The 8,950-nt window shown below is 45.8% G+C and overlaps 1 pseudogene; it reads right to left on the reverse strand.

The window, feature by feature from the left end:
* Nucleotides 1–4,961: 4,961 nt before the first annotated feature.
* LOC118656559 lies at nucleotides 4,962–8,738 on the reverse strand (annotated as a pseudogene).
* Nucleotides 8,739–8,950: the final 212 nt, after the last annotated feature.

Below are 8,950 nucleotides of genomic sequence, written 5' to 3' on the forward strand. Positions count from 1 at the left end.
TCAGACCTCATGAGGGAAATTTCCCTAAGGGTTTCTCAAAACTAAGCCTATAGGGCTGGGGGGAGTAGAAGAGGGTACAAAGGGGATAAATGGTGATGAAAGGAGATTTGACTTGGGATGGTGAACGAACAGCACAATATATAGATGATGTATTATAGAATTGTACACCTGAAGCCTACATAATTTTATTTACTAACTAGTGGCCTGGGTGCACGAAATTCGTGCATGGGGTGGGGGGGTTGTCCATCAGCCAGGCCTGCACCTTCTCCAATCTGCTCACCCCCAACTGCCCGCCCCCAGCCTGCTCGCACCCAACTGTCCCCCCCCACTGGCCTTATCACCCCCAACTGCACCCCCTGCCAGCCTGATCGCCCCAACTGCCCCCCCCGCCGGCCTGATCACCCCCAACTGCCCCCGCTTGCCAGTCTGCTTGCCCCTAACCGCCTCTGCTTCGACCCTGCCACCATGTCTTTGTCCGGAAGGACATCCAGAAGGTCTCCCAGAAGGTCTCCCAGTCTAATTAGCATATTACCCTTTTATTAGTATAGATGTAACCCCAATAAATTCAATAAAAAGGAACAAAAAAGAAACAGAAAAAAAACCTGAGCATATAATGGAAGATTATGTGCATAACAAAGTTGGCTCGGTCCCTTCCCCATATCCATTCCACAAGTGTTTACTAACAGAGCCTAAATTGTATTCAAGTGGGCAATGTGCCCAGCTCAAGGACTACATTTCCCAGTCCCCTTTGCAACCGAGGGAGGGTGATGAAATAAGGGGAAGTCATTGGGTGGGGCTTCCAGGAAAGCTATTTAAAGGGAACTGACTTGGCTTGCGCTGTTGCTCTTGTACTTCCTCCTTCCTGTTGCCTGGAACACAAACAAAATAGCAAGGGCTGTAGCAGCCATTTTTGACCATGAGGAAGGAAGCCATACGCTAAGGACAGTGGAACAGAAAGGAGGAAGTCTATGATGAGTTTGTGGTCGTCCTAGGGCTACCTCTAGACAAGTGGTTCTCAACCTTCCTAACGCTTTAATACAGTTCCTCATGTTGTGGTGACCCCCAATTTCATTGTTACAAATTGAACATCATTAAAGCATAGTGATTAATCACAAAAACAATATGTAATTATATAAGTGTTTTCCGATGGTCTTAGGCAACCCCTGTGAAAGGGTCGTTCGATCCCCAAAGGGGTGGCGACCCACAGGTTGAGAATCACTGCTCTAGATTGTTTTGTTGTTAATCCTCACCAGAGGATATTTTTCCCAATGCTTTTCAGAGAAAGTGTGGAAGGAAGGGGGGGAGGGGAGAGAGAGAGAGAGAAACATCAATGTGAGAGAGACACATCAACTAGCTGTCTCCCACACCTGCCCCAACCAGGGGCAGGGAACAACCCCGAAACCTAGGTACATGCCCTTGACTCGGAATCGAACCTGAGACCCTTTGATACACTGGCCAACACTCTAATCTTGGAGCCTCACTGGCCAGGGTGAGACTTGTTTTTAAGTAGAGTTAAGAAACCTCTAGTTTATATAAGCAACTGTGCTCAGTTCTCTGTACCAGCAGCTGAACACAGTTCATTACTCCTTATGTAATGTAACGCTCATGGTAATTTGCACAATGCTAAATAAATGTAATACTCCGTAGTTTGGGGGGACTTGAGGGGTTTTCTTTGAGGTGTGTGTGTGTGTGTGTGTGTGTCTGTGTGTGTGTTTTGTTGCTTTTAACCACTGTTTATGCAACTTTTCCCCATCAGAACAGCATGTTCCTTCATGGCTCGTCCTCAGCCTGGAACTGTAGCTGCAAGTTCTGTGGGTTATCAGATAGTACTCAGGTTAAAAATGTGACCTCTGTTATCTGAGGGGCGAATCACAGGCAAATAAATGCATTTTCAGAAGATTGCCTGTGGCCTTCCCAACTTGATACAACCTTGCGGGCGGTACTTAGAGCCTGGGTCAGAGGCCTGCTTCAGCATAGTGGTAATATCACCATGAAAGGCCCTTCGTGGTAAACTGTTTCTCAGGCCTCCTGCTCTGACTGCTAAATGATTCCTTGATTTTCCTGAAAAGTGTTTTAAAAGTGGCACAGCTCTGCTGGCCAGTGTGGCTCAGTTGGTTGGAGCATCGTCCTCTGCGCCCTTTCCCTGCTCAATCCTGCACTTGCCGGAACCTAAGGGTTGCAGGTTCAATTCCCAACCAGGGCTCATGCCTAGGTTACGGGTACGATTCCTAGTCTGGGTGCATACGAAAGACAACCGATTGATGTTTCTCTCTCACATCAATGTTTCTCATATCAATGTTTCTCTCTCTCTCTCTCTCTCTCTCTCTATCTATCTATCTATCTATCTCTATCTCTCTCTTTCTCTGTCTCAAAAATCACTACACATGCCCTCTGGTGAGGATTTAATAATAATTTTTTAAGAAGTGGCACTTGGATTGCAATAAATGTGACTCTTTAATTCGAAAAAAAAAAGTGGAACAGCTCTGAAAACAAAAAGGCTCAGGTCGCTTTGCCAACACAGGTGTCACAAATAAAGAAACAGTTTCTCTGTAAGGCAAGATGTCTACATCACAGAGCCTCACTCCTGGTCACACCTGCATCCTGAAACACCAGTAATGCAGGCCCTCATATTCAATCCCCTTCTCTGCGACTCTCAGGAATCACCTGGGAATCATGTTCAAATGCAGCCTGGCTCTGTAGGTCTGGGCTGGGACCGGAGAGTCTGCATCTCTAGCCAGCTCCCATCGATGCCAAGGCGGCTGGTCCACAGACTGCATCTTGAGTAGGAAGGCACTTGCTGGCTGTTCTCACAGCACAGGCCCTCGATCTGCCAGGCTCCTTCCTGTCACTCAGGTCTCCATTCAAATGGCACTTCCTTCGAGCAGCCCTCCCTGACCAGCTGGGCCAATCACACCCCCATCGCGTTTTCCCACTTCACCCAGATTTCTCATCATGGTGAATACTTACTACTCTTGGGATGAACGAGGCATATCTCCTCACAGCCACTAGAATGCTCCATGAGGGCAGAGGCCATGTCTGCCCGCTGCCCTGTTCATCTCTACATCTCCAATCTCTAGGCCAGTTCCTGGCATGCGGTAGGCACTTGATAAATACCTCAACCTCTCCTTCAACTAGAATGTTCTTCCAGAAATGAGGTGATCGCTCTTAGATATCTCAAGACTTGAAAAAAAATGTTTATTTTCTGATGAGGAGAATATTGTGTCTGCTATGAAAGAAATTTTAAAAATACTTAGGTTGGGTTCTCCCAGAAGCAGAACCTGGAACAAGGATCAGAGAGCAGGTAGTTGATTTGAGAGGTGACCCAAAGACAGGGAAGGAGAGGAACCAATTCGGGGTGTACTAGTGGGCAAGTTACTGCTGTGGGCAGTAGGGGTTCTATCCCTCTGGGGACCTCCAGGAGTGAGGACGCTGGGGTCCATCCCTGGTTGAGATAGGTGGGTGGTGTTAATGTCCCAGCACTCCCAGCCACCCCATGCGCAGGCTGAGCACACTTCGGCAGCTGGAGCAAGGTCTCAGCCAGAGAACCATAGAAACTAACCGAGGGATGACGTTCACAGGCTCAGAGAAAGCCAAGGAGACACTGGCAGGTGCCACTGGGGTCTGCCACACTGTCTTTCCATAAAAGAAGCTTGCTCTCTTTCTGCGACCTCCTGCTCCCCATGCCTAGGTCACCAAGATGAACTCCTAGAACAGTGGTTCTCAAACTTCTGGCCCTTTAAATACAGTTCCTCATGTTGTGACCCAACCATAAAATTATTTTCGTTGCTACTGCATAACTGTAATGTTGCCACTGTTATGAATCGTAATGTAAATATCTGATATGCAGGATGGTCTTAGGTGACCCCTGTGAAAGGGTCGTTCGACCCCCAAAGGGGTTGCGACCCACGGGTTGAGAACCGCTGTCCTAGATGCTTTGTTTTGGGGACCACTGTCAGCCCATACATGTCTAGCCTATGTGCAAATTAGAACAAAGCACACCTCCCTCAAATTATTTTCATTATTGAAATAGAATTTGCACACCATTAAGTCCACCATTTTAAAGTGTACAGGTCAGTGGTTTTAGTATATTCACTATGTTGTACAACTATCGCCACTATCTAATTCCAGAACATTCTCATGACCCTGATAAGAAACCCCATGCCCACCAGCAGTCACTCCCCATTCCCTCAGCCGCCACCCCCTGAGAACCACTAATCCACTTTCTGCCTATGGACTTGCTATTCTGGATATTTCGTAGAAATGGAGTCATAAAACATGTCGCCTTTTGTGTCTGACTTCTTTCATTGGTCACAGTGTTTTTGAAGTTTGCATACGTTGTAGCCTGTATCAGTTCTTCATTCTCGTTTTATGGCTGAATAATATTTCATTGTATGGATAGACCACCCTTTCCATTCGTCCATTCGTCCATTCGTGGTCATTTGGATTGTTTCCACTTTTGGGGCTAGGATAACTAAGACTGCTATGAGTATTTGTGTGCAAGTTTTTGTGCGAACATATGTTTTTATTTTTATTATATATATTCGTATTGATTTCAGAGAGGAAGGGAGAGAAAGAGAAAGATAGAAACATCAATGATGAGCGAGAATCATTGATCAGCTGCCTCCTACACGGCCCCAGCTGGGGATTGAGCCCACAACCCAGGCATGTGCTCCTTGATTGGAATTAAACCCGGGACCCTTCAGTCCACAGGCGACACTCTATCCACTGAGCCAAACCAGCTAGGGCTGAACATATGTTTTTAATTCTCTTGAGTATCCAATGATCTTTTAAAAGAGTTCTCAGTGCCTTCTGTGGCCATGTAGGCAGCAGCCTTGCTGAGGGTCAAATATACCCTCACTTTTACCCACTTGAAGGCACCCTGGAACTTCCATGTCTCAGCAACCTCAATACCCCAGTGCCCTCTCCTCCGTGTTGAACAGCCGACAGCTTCAGTGCTGGGGTTAAGGGGGCAGAACTGGGGATCTGAGAAATGAGGAGGTCACATGTGTCTGCATCACAGGACTGCGTGTCCGTGCGCTCTCCAGAGTGCATACATGGCCATCGGTCCATGGGGTTTATAACAAAGAGTGTTACCCCACTGCCTCGGGACTCAGAGCCCCATACCTCTGAGCCCATCTGCATTCTTTTATGCAAGTTCATATGTGTCTATGGGGTCAATGGGCCCAAATATGCTGCCTTCATGCAGTTCAGAACCTGAACACCTGCACTACTTGCCCCAAATAGGTATATCCCCCCACTCCCACCACAGTTGACATAAGATTGTGTCAGCTGATTCTCTCAATCAGGAGTCTGGAATTTGGATAGAGACCAGAAATTGGGAGCCACGTCATATTAATGGGCATGCTATTCCAGTCTTTCTTGAAGGACATTAACTAGACAAGGAGGCATCCTCACATATTCATTAGTTATTATGCTGGGGCTTAATGGTTTCTAATATATGCATGATCCCACTGCTCCACCATTAACATTTTAGCATTTTCCCTCCCAGCCTTTTTTGATTAATATAATTCTTTCCAATGTTGTGCTGGGGCTGGCTCCTATGGGTGTGGCAAGCCAGCTGTGTACACTTACCCAACTCCTTTGTCAGTGACACCGTGAGGGAGCTGATAAATCAGCCACAGTGGGAGTCTTTACACCATGGGAATAAGCAAATGCTACAAATGAGGGATTTTCTTTTCAGATAGTCGGTTATTAAACTTACCAGCACAGCACTGATTTTTCTTCCAAGACATCAGGTTTGCCCAGCCGGTGTGACTCAGTGATTGAGCATCGACCTATGAACCAGGAGGTCACGGTTCGATTTCCGGTCAGGGCACATGCCTGGGTTGCAGGCTTGATCCCCAGTGGAGGCATGCAGGAGGCAGCCAATCAATAATTCTCTCTCATCATTGATATTTCTACCTTTCTCTCCCTCTAAAATCAATAAACCATATATTAAAAAAAAGACATCAGGTTTACCCATCTGAGTGTCTACCAACTATTTAATGCTTTCCTAAAATATACCAGGACCTTACATCCCAGGAAATGAAGACAGAGGTTGTATAAGTAAACATAGAAACAGACAAGATAGAGTGTGTGATAAAGTCTGAAGAAACTTAAATGAAACAGCTGGTAGGTTGAAAACACCCCTTTTATCCTATTTGTTTCTTTCACATCATATCAGGAACAATTCCCCAAGTTTTACAAAGGTCTAAGGGGCATTCTTCTTAAGGGATGGCTGGGTAATATCTTTCTCTTGTGAAAATTTTCTTCTAATTTCTTTAAGCATTCCCCTATAGGTCAGGGTTTCTCAACCTTGACACTATTGACATTTGGGTGAAACAATTCTTGTGGGGGTTGTCCCGTGTATTGTAGGGTGCTGGCAGCATCCCTGGCTTCTACCCACTAGATGCCAGCTTCAGTCCCCCCACATCAGTTATGTCTCAAGATTTGTGTCTTTGGGGTCAGGGCACAAAATCACATTGGTCGAAGATCACTGCCATAGTTAGACTTTATTTTTTTATCTTTAACATACACGGTTAACTTTATTTGACATTGTCATTTAAAGCTTGATTTTATAAGACAGAAAAAGACATTGAGTTCTGTATCACTGGAATTTAAACAGTACAAATAGTGACAGCTTCATAAGTGTAAATTATATACATTGAAATCAAATAATTGGAGATTTTTTCCATATGGAAACTATACAAATGAAATAAATGGCAAAAGGACCTTATAGGAATATTTTGTTGATTGTGGGTTATCAATTACTTTAGGACCTAAACAAAGACTGGATATTCAGACTCCTTTTGCTGCTTCATTTTTTAAAAATATATCTCTATTCTTTTTTAAAAAATATATTTTTAATTGATTTCAGAGAGGAAGGGACAGGGAGAGAGAGACAGAGACATCAATGATGAGAGAGAATCATTGATCGGCTGCCTCCTGCATGCCCCACACTGGGGATCGAGCCACAACCCGGGCATGTGCCCTGACCGGTAATTGAATCGTGACCTCCTGGTTTATAGGCAAATGCTCAACCACTGAGCCATGCTGGCTGGGCTTTACCTCTATTCTGAGTCAAGCTACTTGACCATGAGGTCTGATTTTGGAAGACACTTAGTTTTATAGCAAAAGTTTTCTATCTCCAGTTACCACCTTCAAAGGAATTGGCATTACAGTTCTGATGTAATCTGCTGGTTCCCTTTGAATAGTGTGCAAAAAATGACATCAACCCTATGGAAAGTCAAACAATACCCAAAATGGAACCATGTGCACAGTTCAGTAAAGTATAATGTTAAGTTTTCCCCATCTGAAAATGAACCGGTGAAATAAAACATGAACCGTAGCTGACGTGGTTTCAGGAAACACGTATGAGAACGAGAGTCTTGTTCTTGTCTTATCTCCAGTCATGGGCAGGATTCCGTCGGCCACCATGCCGCTTACTTTGTGGGTTGTAGCTGAAGGAACACAGGCGCACTTGCTCAGACTTGGTAATGAGCCCTAGTCCTGACTCTTCCCACTTCTCAGGCACAACCAAATCTTTGTCTGCATAGATCAGCAGATCAAATTGACAAGAAACGTCCAGCCGTGGCAGAAATGTCACCGTAGCAGTGACCTGTCTGATCACCGAGCGGATTTCATCCTGGAGACTGAGGCTTTTCTCCGGGTTGTGTCGTCTTTGACAGTCTTGTCCCAAAGTCAAACTGCCGTCTTTCAAGGACCTCCCCGCTTTCAATATTCGAGACGACTACCACACGTTTCTGCACTGAACACTTGTACGTATAACCAACCTCTTAGTTGTTCTGCTGCATTATTTAGGTATTTCATGAGCTCAGGATCAGTAGTTACAAGCAAGGTGAGTCCACATTTTCTACACTTGAGGAAAGGACTCAGATGGGTAAATGTCGCACTGATAGAAAATGCTGGTGATGCCAAATGAGAAGAACCGGGCCACTATGTCTGCACTCCCGTGCTGGGCGATGCTTTGCTCCCGGGAGAGCTGTCTTGCCCTGGACAAGTGTGCAAAAAAATGACATCAACCCTATGGAAAGTCAAACATACCATAGGGTTGTTTGACTCCCATTAGCTAGACTTTAAATTGAGGCTTCCAATAGGAAAGCGGGTGTCAGAGCGTGGTCCCTGGACCAGCAGCGTCAGCCCCACCTGGACACTTGTTAGAAATGAAAATTCTCATGCACCTCTCCAGCTACATGAAATCAGAATCTCTAGCGGTGGGACCAGACAATCTGTGTTTCTCAAGCCCTCCAGGGGATTCTGAGGCCCTGTTCAGCTTAATAGGGGGCTGGGAGGAAGGTTTTAGAAATCAAAGAAGTATTTGGGCGTGGGTGGCACCCTGCAATGCCTGGTCGTGGTTGCATCATAGTGATGTTTCCCCTCTGATCCATGGCTGGGGTAGGTGATTAGTGCAAATTAGCTGAGTTCAGGTGTACTTTTGAGTTAAGTACCACCTTTCAGCTCGGGATTACCGAACACCACTTATTTTTACCCCAGGGAGGCTCTGGGAGGCTCCAGGGCCAGAGAGAAAATTAAAAATAGAAAGTAAATGGATCATCTGACTTTAGTTCTAACCACCATGCCTATAAACCTTCATTCTTTAAATAAGAGCATTTTGGTCTTTTCAAAAACCGAAGAACCACAGAATGCCTGGCCAGGCCACGCCGTACTATTGGCAGTCACCCCTCATTCTTGTAACCGTCTTCTACCTCGGCTTCCATGAATTCAGTTCACAAACTTGGGGTCACACATGTTTCTTCCTTGGCTCCTGAAGGCGGGCTTATCTTTGGCTACCGCTGGAACAAAGAGCTCCTGATCCTCAGCTGGGGCAGCTCTGCTCCATGGAGGGGGGGGGGGGGGGGGCGGACATTTGTAAAGGGAGTCGGGGTTAAGTTGCCACCATGACTGGGACCGCTGGTATTTAGTGGTTTAG

This window comes from Myotis myotis, unplaced genomic scaffold (assembly GCF_014108235.1).
Source record: "Myotis myotis isolate mMyoMyo1 unplaced genomic scaffold, mMyoMyo1.p scaffold_m19_p_5, whole genome shotgun sequence".
Lineage (NCBI taxonomy): Eukaryota > Metazoa > Chordata > Mammalia > Chiroptera > Vespertilionidae > Myotis > Myotis myotis.